The sequence below is a fragment of the Barbus barbus genome, assembly GCF_936440315.1.
Source record: "Barbus barbus genome assembly, chromosome: 22".
NCBI classification, from domain to species: Eukaryota; Metazoa; Chordata; class Actinopteri; order Cypriniformes; family Cyprinidae; genus Barbus; species Barbus barbus.
In genome coordinates this window covers 5449312-5467277 of record NC_136750.1, presented here as the reverse complement: position 1 = coordinate 5467277, position 17966 = coordinate 5449312, and positions in this window count along the sequence as shown.

The following is a 17966-nucleotide window of genomic DNA, read 5'->3' as shown; positions in this document are numbered from 1 at the left end:
CTGGACATTCACTCCCCCCACCTACAATCCCTGCCGGCCCGAGACGCGAACTCGCAACCTTTGGATTACGAGTCCAACTCTCTAACCATTAGGCCACGACTTCCCCAAAAATATTGTGATTCAAAGAATAATCAAAGTCTTACGGGTTTACAATAATATGAAGGTGAGTAAATGATGACAGAATTTGTATTTTTGGGCAAAGTGTCCATTTAATAAAAAAATATGTGCAAATTTTGAATTCATAGGGTCCTTAACACCTGTTCATTTACAGCATCTTTACCCTGTTCCTTTTTCTCCAGCATGCAATTACTGTAGTAATTGTGTATAATCAGCCTTTCACAGATATTCGCTTCTTTTCTTCTTCTTCTTCTTCTTAGCTGGATGAAGCTTGATGAGGTGTGGTGTTTCTCTTGTACTTTAGGCTGCCATTTTAAGGGTTGGAGATGTGAGTCCATAATTTATGTGAATTACACCCACTGGAAGGTTAGTAAGGATCACCAGTGACCACTACCATCTGCACATTTATAGTAAATTGCTACCTAGGAACCATCTTCACAATCAGCCAACCTCTGTGAATTGCTTTAGGGGAGAAAAAAAAATGGTCATGGAATGACCCATTGTGATCCCAAATTTTGAAGCAAATTTGCTCTGATATCTTCACAACCTTAAAATCCGTATATATTGCCATAAGAGAAAATTCACGTCATGTTTTTTTTATTTTCGCACAATGTATTACTAAAACAACTGTGACGTCAACAAGGTAAACGTCAAGTGAGATATTGGGGTTTCGGATCAGGTTTTTGGGTCCAAGTTAAACTTACTTGAGTTCCACAGGTGTGAATATTCTCATCACATCAACAGCTATATTTAATGCAAAGATCTGAAAATTTACATAATATGTTATATAAATATACATATGGTGTGTTGCCTTGTATATAAATGTTTGCCTTATGTTGTCACATTTCAAAGTGTGAAATTCTGCATTTTTGTTTCTCTCTGTACTGGCCCTTTAAAAATGTAAATGTAGTCATGTTGTAGTCAGTCATTATCGTGGCAATATAAGGAACAGTTTGTCACATATGCAAACACTTTAGACAATTTTTGTCACATATGCAAACACTTTAGCATAGCACCATATACACACATATTAATTGAAAATAACCACTTCAGCAAGCAGTGCATTAATTAGTGTAATCATTTTTGGATTTACATAACCTCTTAATTAGGTGTTTTATAAAAACGCGTTATTCCGCTTTTAGCAGATTTACGCTGTGCATCTTGGAGCTGCAATATTACTTCAGGCATATTTCTCTCCATTGTGAGTGGAACAGTCAGTAATGGACCACATTGTACTTTCTTCAAACCAGATCCACTTAAATTCACATTACATACACACATGTTATCAAATGTTAAAGTATACCCTGCAATCCACACAGGGATTTCCATGTTTCCACTAACCAGGTGATGATTTCAAACCAGACCTAGCCTATCTTGGCATGATGAAAAGCAACGATGAAAATGTTCAAATTAAGTAGCGAATTAAATACAAGTGTCAGGTGAGATTTACAACCACATTTGAAAGTATACAGCCCAAAGTGGATGTCAAAAAATAAATGTGTAAAAGTGCCCTGTGTTACCCCTACAGACCAAAAACACAGGTTCACTCAGCAGGTAAAATCTCCCAAGCCTCTTTTTCTGTTTGACCTAAGTCAGGCTGACATCCTCACCTCCTATCAGTAGACTATTTCTGGAAGAGTGTAAGTCATGCTGACACTGCTGCTCCTGGGAAATGGAAGCTTCCTTCCTGCTTCTTGGGCTGCAGTAACTCATCTACAACTAGTACTTGTCTCAAAAAAAAAGGAATACTATAATATGCATAACTTTCTTTCTGATCTTATTGACATATGAGAAGTTACTTCATCAATATGCATAACTGGATATAATATAAGCCTTATTGATGAAACAGATGAGAAAAAAGCCAAAATCAATAGTACTTTTAGTTTAAAATGAACATTGTCCCTTCATAATCTTCCATTGTAAATATTCCCTCTTATATAGACCGGGAACATTTCAAATCTTGCTTAATGATAACTGATTTTCCATTACATACACAGGACAACGGCAGATGCAATGTCAAATTCAATAAATGATGTGTAGCTTGCGTGAACTTCAGTGTGAAGTTTTTGAGTCTATATTACTGTGAGGAGCTTTGCGTTGAATTATTGTGTCTTCAGACTTATAAAACATTTATATAAACAGCTCAAAGGCAGGTGATAACTGTACAACAATGCTGAATTTCCCAGGAAACTACTACTCTTTTCATCCAGTGAGAAAATAACATGCCACCGGTTCTTCCCTTTTTCAATATTTTTGCTATAATCAGAGATTCAACCTTTACCAAGCTATTATCCCTGTATTGCAAACGAAACAAAAATGCACAATGTTCTGCAATGTTCTGTTTAGTCTTTTTTGCAGGGTATTAACAAAAAAGTCTCAATTTCACTTTTTATGTAGGAACAATTGGGCCTATTTTCTGGTTATATTTTTTATCAGTATTGGAGGGTAATATTCCCTGTGCAGTCAAAAATTAGCATAATAACCATTGTCTGGCAGTATGCTTCAGTTGGGTGCCTCTCTTATACTTATTTTGTAGCTCTACAAACATAATAATAATAAAAACAATAAGTATTATTATTATTATTAACTACAGTGGGATTGCAAACACTGAGCTCTTTGTTACAAAGGCAGAGTAGAAATGATGTGCCATAAATTATTTTGTGAATTCCCTGTTAAAGATAATGTGCCAACTAGTAATTGAAGTAATTAACACCTCTCTTAGTCTGGAAATAGAAATTCTATATGAATCTCATTTTGTGCACAGGGCCATTTTAATGCTGGGACAGAAAATGACCTAATTTTAGAGACTGTTCAGACTTCCCAAACCAGGAAATTACAGTTATTAAACTCAGCAAACAAGCAAGTATAGACAAAAATATTATAATAAATACATGCTAAATATAATAAAATACTGTGTTTAATTAATTATAATGTTATTATTATTATTATTACTATCATAATATTAATAATCAGAATAAATCCTTCTGTCAGGCATATAGTTTATTATCCTGCTATGCTGTTTATCAACTGATGTGCATTGGTGTGCATGCGTGTGTGTGTGCACATGTTAGCATTTTAGAATCGCTTTGATCATGTCTCATCCAATCAGAATTCAGAGCCTGAACTATCCATTTCATAATTATTGTTTTGGTCTCCAGTGATGAACCCAGTCCTGATTGCCACAGTAATTTCAGAACATCAGTGACAAGTATGCTGATCATCTGACCGCATACATGTTTCTCAGTATCTCTGACTGACCTGTGAATGCTTTGCCATATCGTTTTTTTTTTTTTTTTTTACATTATACTTTCAACATGCATAACACAACCACTTAAATCCAGCCAAACCAAGGTTGCTTGATTGATTGTTGATGCTGATTCCCTGATGAAATCTCATCCTGCAGAAAGCGTTTTTCCTTCCTTCTCCGTCTGCTCCTCCCCCATCCTTACACTTACCGCCACCGCAACGGCCCTAATTTGCCTTTTAATTCCCATCCGTGGTGAAGAGCAAACAGACGGATGCATTTGTAAACAACTGTCTCGCCGCTTTCCACCTCACTGCCTTGATGCGACCCGGAGGTGTAGCTGACAGTTTTTTTTTGTTTGTTTTTTATAATCCGCAGGTTTCTCTTTTTCTCTCTCTCTCTCTTTTGCATCTGAATAAATCACTCTGACAGTCCTCCCTTCTATGTTATCCGCTACTGGACACCAATATATTGCTCCATATATGGCACACTGCCCTGGACCCTGAGCTCCGATGTGGAAGTTGACAAAGTGCCTTAGAGGCAATGAATCACATACATGTAGTTTGTTAATGTGCAGCTGAGCGGGGCTCAGGCAAAGGGTTGCCCTTAAATGAACACTGATTCATCCTTCTCACTCTGTACTTTAAAAGGTTGGAATTACATATCTGGAGCCTGTTCAATTGGTGAATTCACGCTGAGAATTTTCAAATAACACTCATTATTTTTGCCATTCCAATTAGTGGAGCAAAAATACCATACTTTAACAGATGAATCCATAATAATTCCTCAGCTGGTAAACACTTCTAGCTACTCAAGAATCAATGGTATGCAAATGACTTATGCCTTTTCCGAAAGGACGAGGGTAAGCGAATACTGTCATTCTTGCAAACTGCTTTGAAACGCCTCTGCATGGCTCTTGGATGACTTCATATACATTCCACTTGTTTGCCTTGGCAGATTGCTATGATTTGGACATGATGTACTGACTGAGGCAGGGACCCATCTGTTCCCAAGAAAATTCAGTGTTCATATTCAAGAAGAAGATGAGGGGAGAGCAGGAAAGAGAGTGTAGAATGAGAGGGGTCAAGGGAAAGACGACACAGAAAGAGGAGCAACACTCCTGCAGGTGTGTCCAGAGGATCATCAGAAGAGCGTATTCGTGTCTTCTGATGCCCTGTATGAGGAATGCCACCGATGAGTCCAGGCCCTCATAGCGAGAGGATCATCATCAACACTGCACAACCAATATTGACTGCAGAAAGAAGTTCCAAACAATGATTACAGTCGTGTATTTCTGAGCAGCAACTGTTGAACGGTTGAGTCAGCAATTAAATTACCTATTCATAACAATTCATTGAACAATTCAGTTCAATGAATGATTCAATGACTCTCTCATCACTTGCTGCCACTTATTGCCAGTGTAAAAAGTATCATTACATATTAAGTATGTACATTTACATTTATTCATTTAGCTGACGCTTTTATCCAAAGCGACTTACAATTGCTATATATGTCAGAGGTCGCACGCCTCTGGAGCAACTAGGGGTTAAGTGTCTTGCTCAGGGACACATTGGTGTTTCACAGTGGATTCGAACCCGGGTCTCTCACACCAAAGGCATGTGTCTCATCCACTGCGCCATCACCACCCATGATGATTTATTTACAAGTATGTAAATAAATAAGCAAATAAATAAATACATAACACTATTTATGCAGTCATTTTGCAATATAAATCTCTATCTCTGAGCTCGGATCTAAATGCCACTTCAAATGCAGCTTTTGTGCTTCTTACGCAGAGGATTTTGTTGATTTTCATTTGATTGGTATGAGGCTTATAGTCTTATTATTCTAATTTAATTAACTAATAAAATGTAAGAAATTGACATGACAGATAACTTTTAAAATATTTCATAGGGGTAGGCCCTTTATAAAAGCAAAAATGCCCTGGAAATCAATGTAAAGGGCCAAATATCACAAATATGCTTATTTAAAAAAGCTTGCAGAGCACTGATGAGAATATTGCTTCAGAATAAATTACATTTACACCACAATCAATCCCTTTGTCTTTCTGGACAAGTAACTTTGTGTGTGTGTGTGTGTGTGTGAGTGAATGACCAATTTATTTGTGAAAAGGACAAACACATGTCAAGGCATAATGTTGTGTGAAACAAACTCCAGTATAAACTCATAAAATACCATTCAAACTGAACTGGAAAGTCAACAAGTTCTGCTGCTATAAGACTGAATGTCATATGCTCTGTCTAACGGCAGTGTCAGTCAACTATAGCAAAGTACTATCACTGCTCAAAGCCAGCAGCTTCAAAGTGATTCCCCAGACTGTTTGGTCTATGGAGTTTGGTGCTTGGTAGTGTAGAACAACAGAGAATTGCAGCACAACAGAGCCGGAGGCAAAATTTTGCTCTGCAGTCACAGGAACAGCTCAGTATGTTTATGAGTTTGCCATTATAAAAACGGATAAAATATAATTGCGTGTGAATCCTTTGATCATGTTATTAATGAAATACACGGTAATAAAAAAGGAACAAAATAAAAAGGCTAACTTCCAATCTACATCACATAGAATTAGAATGAAGTCCAAGTCCTGCACAACCCAGAACAAAACTACACCTCTCGAGGCTAAGACCTGTCAATCCAAAAACAAGACTGTCCATTTTAATGATCTGAAATGATGAAGATGCTTTACATCATTCATTCTATTGAAAAAAAGGAAAAAGAAAGTATATTGGATGTATCTCCTGAGAAAAAAACTCCAATGTCTCCTCGGTAAATTAATAAATCTCTATACTCAGATTTACTGAGATACCAAAGTTTGCAATCAAAAGCCATACAGTAGATCTCAATATAAACATTTCTTTATCCAATACCAAAATTTAATAATCTGATATGCTATCTTCATTCACTTTAAAGCTTTTCTGCCTTACTTTAGGTCAACAGTTACATTTATGTCTATTTTTATGGCAGAAGAAACATCTGAGATGGCATTATTACTTCAGCGAAACTACTGAGAACTCCATTAAGTCTCCTGAGCTATGAAATCCTCTGGGATTTCAAACACTGAGATATTTACTGTATTACAGTGGCAGAGTAGGCGTTCTGAGTTGTGCAATTCTTGCAAATTCACTGTAAAGTTAAAGGTAACGTTCCAACTAGTAATTGATGTAATTATCACCTTTAGTAGTCTAGAAATAGACTGCAGTCTTGTCTGAGATCATAAACCATGACAGAGAGTAATGGTAACGAGACCCAGAAATTCTGTGAGTAACAAGTAGAATGATGTTGATAAAATTGAGTAATATTTAATAAAGTTTTGCATTTGAACTCACAGATCGGTGGCTCTGAGGATAATCGGTGCTGCATCACTGTGTGGAAAGCAAGATCCCAGATATCATCATGTTAATTCCTGTAGGCCAATAGCCACAAAACATAAGTAATCCTACAGAGATACTGACCCACAAGAGATTTTGGCAACTAAAAAGTCATCCTATTTGGACATCTCTGTATTTATTTGTCATAAGTTGTATTTAAAATATATTTAGGGACGCATTTTAAAGATGCAAAATAACAAAATAATAATTTTCAGTAATATACGGGAAGATTGTTCCTTCCAAATGATAAAATAAAATAAAATAATTAAAGGATTTAAAAAGGTAAAAGAAAGAGAAAAGTCTGAATTGTGAAATATCGCAATTCTAAGAGAAGAGAAAACATGGCAGACTTTCAAGACGCATCTCTGAGGAAAAAACTGAATTGTGCGATTAAAAAAGTTAGGGTTAGCGTTATTACTAAAAAAAAAATAATTATGAAAAATGAAAAAGTCAGAATTGCAAGTAAATCACAGTAACGAGTTTATATTACTTGCGATCACGAGATATAAAATAAATAAGTCTGCTTTGTGAGATATAAATTTGCAGTGGTGAGAAAAAAAGTCAGGATTGTGAGATAAAAAGTCACAATTACCTTTTGAATTTAATTTAAATTAAAATTAAATACGAGGTGTTAACTTGCAATTACAACTTTATAACTTGCAATTACAATATGTAAACTCAGAATTCTTTTTTTTTCCTGAATGGTAAGATCTAAACTTGCAATTGTGATGAAAATGTCAAAAATGCGAGATTTTAATTCCATAGCAGAAACAAGCTTCCAAAGTAACTGCATCATAAATGGAGTTACATTTGAATACATGAAACAGTCTGTTGTTAAATGACCAGTTTTGCATTTAGATTTCTGTTTAAACCCCCTCCTTAGTTCTCTCCCGCCTTCCCTTGGCCTCTAATCTGCTTTGAGTTGACGGGTCAGACCTGCCTCTGTCTCCACGTTCTCTCACGCTCTGCAAGCTCCTTGATAAAAGGTTGTTTGAACTACAAAGCGAAAGGTTGAGTCCACATTCATGTCTATGCATGGATATCTTTACAGGGCACCCTTACTGTCATCTGTTGAAGGCTGTTGTTAGAAACAAATGGCTGTGATCTTTTAGCTACACAACGGCATTGCAGGCAACTAGTAATTTGTGATGTCAGCAGTGGGCTGAGTGTCCTCCCATGATCCTCCTCTTTGAGTCACGCAGGAAACACTGTGTGGTCTATGTAAGGAGATGTGAAGCTAATTAAGAGAAAAGAATGGCATGTCCTCATCAGTATATATATACAGTATAAGTGTGTGTGTGTGTGTGTGTGTGTGTGATGTATAAAAAATGCAGTAATCCTTAAAAATATAAATACGGATTAATTCACAAATAACTAAAACGAAATGGAATCTGCTTGTGAATTTTTAACTTAAAACTAAACACTTCAAACAAACCAGATAATACTAATAGGAGGAAAAATCTCATATATTTATATGAAGGGATTCAATACATTTTTAGAGGCCAAGAATATCACAGAGACTTTGACTTGAGCCAGTAAGCAACCACACAGAACACCCGTCAGATGGTCAGGGAATGGACTGCGGGTGGTCAGTCTGAGGTTGAAACTGAGTACATTGTGTCTTGTCTTTGAGTTTTTGAGTCAGGTCATTGTGTTTGGAATATTGGACTATTTTACTTCGTCATTGTTCAAATTAAATTGCACTTGGGCTTATCGTCTTGTGCCATTGTGTTACAAGAGCAGACAGCTCTGGATGTTGTTTAAGTCTTAATGACCTGCAGCAGCGTGACTGTCATTTCATAGTTCATTTATGTGAAATCTTTACTGATCTTTTTCTCTACAAAGCCTCAAATGGCCATACGGAGAAAAGTGGAAACGTCGACAGGTGACAATCCAGCCAACAACTTTGAAGAACAGTTTTAACAGTCAATATATAATTCATTCAGTGCCTGGTTGTCTTCAGCCACATCTCACCATTTTATGAAACATAAACTATGAATATTGAATAAATAAACAAACAAACACAAGACACAAGTGTTAAGATTGAACAATCAATACATATTAAACAAATAATTAACAAAAAAAAAAATAATATATTCACCCTCAGGCCATCCAAGATAAAGATGTATTTGTTTCTTCATCATAATAGATCTGGAGAAATTTAGCATTACATTACTTGCTCACAAATGGATCATCTGCTGTGAATGGATACCTTCAGAATGAGAGTCCAAACAGTTGATAAAAACATCATAATAATCCACAAGTGATAGACATGACTCCAGTCTAACAATAAATATCTTGTGAAGTGAAAAGCTGCATGTTTGTAAGAAACAAATACATCAATAAGGCATTTTTAACAGTCATGTCTTGCCGAAATATGAGTTCATAATCCATAGCAGAACTTCCTCCAGTGAAAAAGTCCAATCCCTGTTGTCCTCTTACAACAAATCCATTGACTTAATACTTTAGGACTTTTGTTTTGGACTATTTTCACTTCTAAGCTGTGCTTGATCTGTGCATATTTCTCTCCTGATCCAGACTTTTCACTGAAAGAATAAAATTCTGGATAGACGACTCGTATTTTGGAAGCACCGGTTTGAATTTAAAGGGGTCCCCAGATGCTAAATTCACTTTACAAGTTGTTCGAATATAAATGTGGGTTGGAAGTGCGTGTACACATCCATCCTATAATGATAAAAAAAATTACCCAGTGTTTTTTTTTTTTTTTAATCCCTATTTTAAAATCCCCTTTCTCAAATCAGGCTGTTCTGAGATTCCTGTCAGAATGATGTAGTTCTGTACAGGCCTCTCCCACGATAGTTGATTGTCAAGACCGTCTTACCTTAAACCCGCCCTGAGTGAGCTGAGAGCTGGCCACCATTGTGTCGACTCCGATGTACGGGAAGACAAGAACATCTCCGATTAGCGATTGAGCTGTTTTATTGTTGGATGTAATAATGAACATAGCAGTCATTGTTAATGGTCGCAGTCATGGTTAGGACTTAATATTAATATATCTCCTTACACCAAATTATATCCCCTACACCAAACCCAACCCTAAACCTACCCTCCCTCTTGGAGGTCTCCCAACCTACTTGCAGCGTAAGTCCCTCCCTCTTGGAGGTCTCCAGACTGCAGCGATACATCCTTGGACATCTGAGCCACTGAAGATGCAGATGATTAATGTTACTTTCGTTTTGAAGGGAATGCGTCGATCCCCTATCTGCCTAAATGCGTCTGTTCGCGTTAATCATTCGTGATCCAGCTTCATCCACTGAAGAAGTATAACGGTTTGCTAATTTCTAATGAGCTAATTAGCCAGTTTTATGGCTAAAGTAAACAGTCTCATGAGAACGTCTCGACACTCCACGGAAGAGAGGGGTGGAGTCAGTAGAGCTCATTAGCATTTAAAGCAACATGGACTAGAATGGCTTGCTAAAAACAGAGCTGATTTTGACCGGTTAAAAGGGTGTTTTTTACACTACCATTGATAAATTTAACCAAAGTATGTTATAGACTTTTCATTAAGACCCTAAAGAATCAACTTGTGAAATGGCCATCCGATGACCCCTTTAAGATGTGTTGATTATGGATTTGTTTATTAGGAACATGCAGCTTTTCAGTTCACTCCCTGGAGTCGTGTGGATTACTTATGGATTATTGTGATGTTTATGGGGTGAACTATTTCTTTAACTAAACTGGAATAGTGGCTGTTTGGATTATGCAAGGTAAACCATTATGTGCTACATAGAGCAGCAAGCAGAACTATGCCAGTGTAGGCAGTTCAGTAACAACTTCTGCATTAAACTATTGTGCTGTTTTAGCATTCATGTGCCTCAGTCAAGCATTTCACAAGCATTTCACGGGTCATGGATTTTCGATGTGTGTATATAATTATGGCAGTTGGCCAACTGGCAAGCAGTTAGTGGTGCTTCAACAACTCATGCATCTAAACAATAACACTCAAGCATACTATACAGTTCCATGTACAGCACTAATGCAATATAAGTGCCAACATATCTAAACTTTAAAAAAAAAATCCATAGCAATCATCAGATGTGCCTTTAACAAGTCCTATATGTAGTGAATTTGCAAAGTTCACAAGTGGCTGTAAATTTCCAGATAATTCTTAGCAAACAGTGTGTATCAGAGCATATGAAGAGACAGCAAATAAACGGATTTGAATAGAGAGAAACCTGTTGTTGGGAAAGCCTGTCAGGAATCAATTAGCTCCCCATCTCAGACCCTGTGAATGGCAAGGTGCGAGGGAAATCGCTGTCTAATTCCCAGAGGTGCTCTGTCAGTTGATGGCCTATCAATTTTGCATCCACTCTTGTCCTCTGGTAAATGAGGTGTAGATGACTCAAACGGTGCTGGAGAAAAGATAAATAAAATTAATTTAGCAAAACATCTGCTTGTCAGGTAAGAAATCATTTGACAGACAGTAAGTGGAACTCATCAATTAAAGGAATGAGACATAAGCAGATAAAATGTCCAGCATGCTGCTTATTTATTAATGCATGTATGCATGCGTATATCTATTTGGCAACATAGAAATAATGGGGAAAAAAACATGCCTCTGTGTACACTTTTGCAAAAATATATAAAAATAAAACGTACCTATACATACAGTTCACTGCAGTTTCCTGCTGATGTCAACACTAGTGGTAGTAAAACATCAATAACTTGTTATTCTTTTTCACAAAAATTAGGATTACAGGGGCAGATTATTGATTAATAAAATGCTTATTTTCACGCAGTTCCTCAAAACACTTTTACTGTACAGCGCATGATTTGTAATCTAATATATACTGACATTTTTATATCATCATACGTATGGCCTTTATGGTTATTTTGCTTTGAAAGTACTGTGAATGAGCCTGGGTTGCTTTTTTGTTGTTGTTTACTGTGCTTGCACTTATTTGGTAACCTTTGTAATTAAAATGTATTAAATTAAAATATTCTAAAATTAAACATTGTATTAATATAATAATATTTTAAATAATCGCTTTAATGATTGCATCAATAAAAACTAATATTTTTAAATATTATTATTTTGTATTATTACTTTATCCCTGCCCTGATTCCCTGCAAATCTGTGTACACAATGAATGAATTATGAATGAATGAATTACTGTTAACCTATATTTGATTACAGAAAGCATGTCACTCTGTTAAAAATAAATACAAATATCACAAAGCCGATGACAACTTGACCACAACTACATTGTAATGGTCAAATCAACAACATTAAACCAATTAAGCATCAGCCGGTTCAAATCATTCTAGCCTTTAATTGGCCTTGCCGTTTGGTTTAATGGGTGAGGCTTGACTCACACAGACCGCAGCTGTCACTGACTATTAATGTGTCACATTGAGTGGGATGAAAAATAATAGCAGTAATTTCAAAATGTTGCCAGCCAGAGAGGTTAAAGGAACACAACACCATTTGAATGTCTGTCGGCTCTTTAATTAACTATTCTGTTTTGTACCATCCATAATTATTCTCTTATAGTATTTTAAATGGGAAATGTTAGACAGTCACAAGCTGGCACCGCTCAAGTAAAGCCATTATGGCTTACAAAACAATGTAATTGTTCATGACATCAGAAACAGAACAGTCCGGAGAACTGAGCATTTAATGAATGTGCCACCAAAGACACTATTTTCAAATTTTAATGAAGTCTGTGCCACTAACAAAACTGCAGAATCCCATGAATGCTCATCTCTTTCTGCCATATGAATCTGCATCTATTCACAATGCTGTCATTGCCTCACTGATGCTGAACAGAATGGTAGAGCAGCCTTATAAAAAGAAAAGGAAGAAAAAGTAAAGACATTATGACTCTGAATATGCAAGGACACTTGATTGCCCTTTGAAATGAGTAAGCTGGCATATCTCCTTAGCATAACATAGTAGTTTTAGGGCGCAACAAACTCTACCAAACAAGTATAGTTTCATCAGTTGTTCAAGTGCTCCAAGAAGTATTTGAAGGCACGTATAAAATGTTTGAAGAAAAATATAAAGTACAGCCCACTTTCAGGGAAAAACAAAACAAAAAAATTATATTCAGGAAAAATGCATTAAATTGACCAAAAATCACAGTTCTTACAAAACTATTAATATAATGTTCTCAACATTGGTAATAATAAAATCAGCATATTAGAATGATTTCTGAATGATCATGTGGCACTGAAGACTGAAGTAATGATGGTGAAAATTCAGCTTTGCCATCACAGGAGTAGGAGAAATATAATAAGATGGAAACTAACTAACTAACCAACTAAATGAATAAATAAATTAATACAATACAATACTATACAATACTGTGGAAGTCAATGGCTACCAGCAAATGTTTGCTTACAAACATTCCTTTTGGATGAACTATCCATTTAAAGAGACGGGAACATGAGAGTGTTTCATCTCGGGTTCCAAAAAAGAAAAGTATAAGCTAACACAGACATTACAGTAAGTTTCACATAATGAAACGACAGTGAGAAATTACTTCATTTGTATGTAGCGGTGAGCAGGTTAACTCTAGCTTAAATTCAGACGTCATGGGATATAATTTTATGGGTGGGCCCTTCTCCCCTCTTTTTTTTCAGATGTGAGAATAACCGTGCAAAAGAACCTGTAGCAAAGAGAGCTAAATCAAATAAGCAGCCCACTTGGTCATGGAAAACAGAGACTGATGTTGACATGGCTCCATAGGCTCTGAGATTTCTGCCCGCACAGGAACCTGGACCACAGACCATGTGATGCACACACTCTCATGAGTCTATTCAAATATTTTTTTTCTGAAACTGCTGTGTCCACTCTGTGTCAAAACACCAATGCCCAGGCTGCCAGGGCACGTGCAAAGGGCCATAAATATAAATGGACAGACGTCAGCATCAGTGAGCTGTACTGCTACATTGGGCTACTCTTCTACATGGCCTTGGTGAAGTTGAGATCCATCAGAGACTACTGACGGCAGGACAGTCTTTTCTCTGTTCCTTTTCCTGCCACAATCATGTCAAGGGACAGATACTGTACCATTTCATGGAATCTCCACATGAGTCACCCAGATGCAGACCAGGACAATGACAGAAAGAGGTGCACAGCTGAACACGACCGTCTTTTCAGGGTCAGACCCCTCATGGACACTATCCGGCTTGCATGTAAGGCCATCTATCATCCAAGAAAAAATTTAGCAGTGGATGAAAAAATGGTGGCATGCAACGCAAACACAGGAATGACTCAGTACATGAAAGCCAAGCCAACCAGGTGGGGCTTCAAGTTGTTTGTTCTTGTGGACTCATCAAATGGATATACTGTAGATTTTGCTGTGTACACAGGAAAGAACCACTTTCCAACAGTCCATGGACTGTCATATGATGCTGTGACATCTCTGTTAGACCGTACACTTTTGGGCTCTGGGTACCATGTTTATATGGATAATTTTTACACTAGTCCCAAGCTCCTAACAGACCTGTTTGATTTGAAGTTTGGTGCATGTGGGACTTACAGAGACAACAGGAAGGATTGCCCTCGGAATGCAGCTAACTCACTCACCAAAAAATCTGTGAGGGGCTCCATCAGGTGGATTCGAGACAAACATCTTGTGTTTGTGAAGTGGATGGACACACGAGAGGTGTCTGTCTGTTCCACCATCCATGCTGCTTATACAGGAGACACTGTGCAGAGGAGGGTGAAAACAGAAAATGGATGGAGGACAAAGAGTTTTCCATGTCCTGCACCTGTGACTGCCTACAACCAGCACATGCGGGACGTTGACCTGTCTGATCAGCTGTTACAGTACTACAGTACACAGCACAAAACAATGAAGTGGTACAGAAAGATCTTTCTACACTTCTTGGACATTGCTGCCACCAATGCTTTTATTGTACACAAAGAGCTTTATGGCACCATGAGCCACAAGCAATTTATGGAAGAACTAATGGCAGAGCTCTGTGGTGTGTCACAGAAAATACCACCAAAACAGACCAGTGTTCACCATGTGCCATTTCCAGGAGCTGAGCAGGCCTCAGATAACAGCGCTGGTCGCCGGACCTGTGTGCTTTGCAAAGCAAAGCATGGTAAGAGGCAGGACACTCCTTGGAAATGCCAGGCATGTGATGTTCACTTGTGTGTTCAGCTGAAAAGGAACTGTTTCCTAGAGTGGCACAAAGATGTATAGCTGTTCAATTCTGTGTACTACGTGAGAGAGTAGGTTATACATAGGGTGTAAGAGTGGGCTTCTACAAACCTTACACCCTTTTTTTATCTTGCACTCTTCCTGTTTACACTTTTTAATGTTTATTCTGTACCACTATATGTTTCATGTGTAAATTCAAGTATATGTCTTCAGTTATATGTAACAGACAACTTTTTCAGTAGGTTTGCTATGTGTAGCTTTATATAGATTACAAAGTTACATACAGTGTGCTGACTGATGGAAGCAGGTAAGATTTTTTTTCGCATGTCGAAAGTTCTCCAGGCCCCCAAAACACCCTCAGGCCCTAGAGGGTTAAGTTACATCATAGAGTGCCTTTGTGGGCCCCCTTATCAAAGGGCCCGGTACAACGTTCCTAGTAGCCCCATCGCCCGTACAAAAGCACACATTCCTGCATTTAAAACAAAATGGAATTGGACTCAAGGGTCTTCAAATGACACTGACACTTCGCTTTTACAGACATTGCAATAATACAGCCTTAGTGAATGGCACTTCGATTACAATGGCTGGCAGCTGTCTGTCTGCATTCCCATTGGCTGTCGCCGCATTGCAACATTGTTCATTTGCATAAAGTTGAACACTTCTCAACGTTATCTGTTCCTCACGTCACCTCAAATAATTTGAATAACTTCATTTTACATTCGCTTTATCACTTTGTTGCTGCAAATTACTGTCATTTTGAACACACCTTCAGGGTGATGATTGGGTTAGAGTATGCGTAATACATTTGCATACAACATATAATGCTGTTGGCTACTTGTACAACTCTCTCAATATTTTAACAACTGCATATCTGTTCTCCAAAATCCATGTAAAGAATGTTTTTGTACTCCGAAATACAACTGTCAAATGAGAATGAGTCATACAGATTGTTGTCACTCAACTTTCAAAGAGACCTTGCAAAAAGTTTTTGCATAAGCTCACGACTTGACAACTGCATATGTGTGTGATATTTTCTAAGAGCAAGAAGGCTGCCATGTATTTCTATATAAGTCATTATAATGGTCCTGAAAAGGTCTGGACTATAAGAAACAGCTGAACCCCTAAAACTAAGAGCTGCTATTACACTGGGCAACTCAGTAATGAATATAGAAAATTGGCACTAATAGTGTGATCTACAGCTCATTGTGCGCTCTCATGTAATTTACTTAATTACTGAAAAAAAGCTATTGGATCAATGAAAATGCATAGACTATTTCTCTTCAAGCTATTTTTCCTATCACATGTTGTGTTGAGTATACTTACTTCAAATTACTGAAAAGATTTTATAGTTGAGGATTGAGTCGAATGAATGCAGTCAGTTTATATAAGATTTATTTCCAATAAGCCTTTGACTGCTCACACATCTTCCTACTCAAGCCAACAGTTTTAAACTCGTCTACAAAAATCCCTGTAAATTAATTTTTCACCGGATCAATTAGATTCCAGAAAGTCCTATTTCTCTTCTTGTTAACATCTGCTACATTAGCCCACAGGGTCTGTGATACATCAGTGTAGTGAGTCATATAAGTTGCTTCTACTCGGATGAATTTAATTCTGAGGGCCAGATTTACTAACAGCTTGCGCCAAACATGCAAACCCTGTTTTGGCATTAAAAAAAAAAAAACAACAGTCAGTATTTACTGAAAACACATTGCAACATTAGTGATGAAAAGGCATGGACACAGTTATTGCATATGCACTTGTAGATGTTTCCCACATAATTTATGGGTGGAGAGTATTTAAATAAATCGTGGAAAGGGATTTACTAAAGTTTTATGGGATCACACTCTCACACTGATTAGCCCTGTTTAGTAAATCAGGCCTTAAATCAAGAATTTGAAGATACTAGGTAAGATACTGTATAGTTTTTATCATTTTTATTACCTTATATGTGCTTTTAACCAGCAGAACAGGGCAATAGTGCATTTTGAGCATTATAGTGAGTGGATCCAGCACTGGAAACTGGATCAGGACACCCAAAGATGTGACACTACCAACCGTGTAATTAAATGGAATTTATTTTGCATATAAAGACCCAATATCGAAACAGTGCATTTATATGCATATGGAATCAGCGAACTGAATTTGTGCAAAATGTAATACATTTAGAATGAATGTTGAAAAGAGAGTGGATAAAATGACCAAAATATACATAGTATCGATTCTCTGCTTTTCTGAGCTGAGATAAGGAAAATGAGCTTTACTCTTTCCTTTAAGCGGATTGAGAAAAATCACCATCCTCTTTCCTTTTCTCCCAGATGTAAGTCCTTTTATCGGACCGGTGTTTCCGTGCTTCTGTTCGCAGTCTTTGCTCCATAAGCGTGGTAGGCTGATTAGAGGTCTGGTTCTGAGGTTAAGCCGGTTTTATGCAGGAGTCTTGTAGTATCACGTGTGTTGCTGGGAATGTGCGTGTCTAATAGAGACTTCAACAAATATTCATCGATTTTTTTTATTAAAAAAAAAAAAAAACATACAAATGGTATTGAAGGAATCATATCTATGAATAATCAAATTTTCCGTCTTTTGAAATAAGAGCACAAAATGTCCTTCCAAGCCTGAACAAAACCAGTCAGAATTATTGAAATGAGGCTGCAAAATTTAAATACATCAATAATTAAATTAATATATATTTTTTAATGAAATGTGATATGAAATGTATTTATTTGCTGCAAATAAATAATATAAAAATATGTTTAAAGAAAGAAAATAGGTAACAGTATGTATTGCTTATTGCTTATTTTAAATAAAACAATTACATTCACTACAGTTGCACAGAGATTAATTTCCAATTGTCTTTTTATTAAATTCTTGTACCTATGAATTATGTAAGGAATAATTGACGACGGGCCATTGTATTATTAGAAGTTACCACCTGAGGTGGGGATGCAACCATGACGCAAAACCACTTTGTAAGTGGTAAGTCATTTTAATAAACAGTCTACAAACTTAACATATAATTTGATATTCAGATCATTTCCTCTTTAGAATTAAGTTTACCAATAGCATTAGCTAATGCATTAA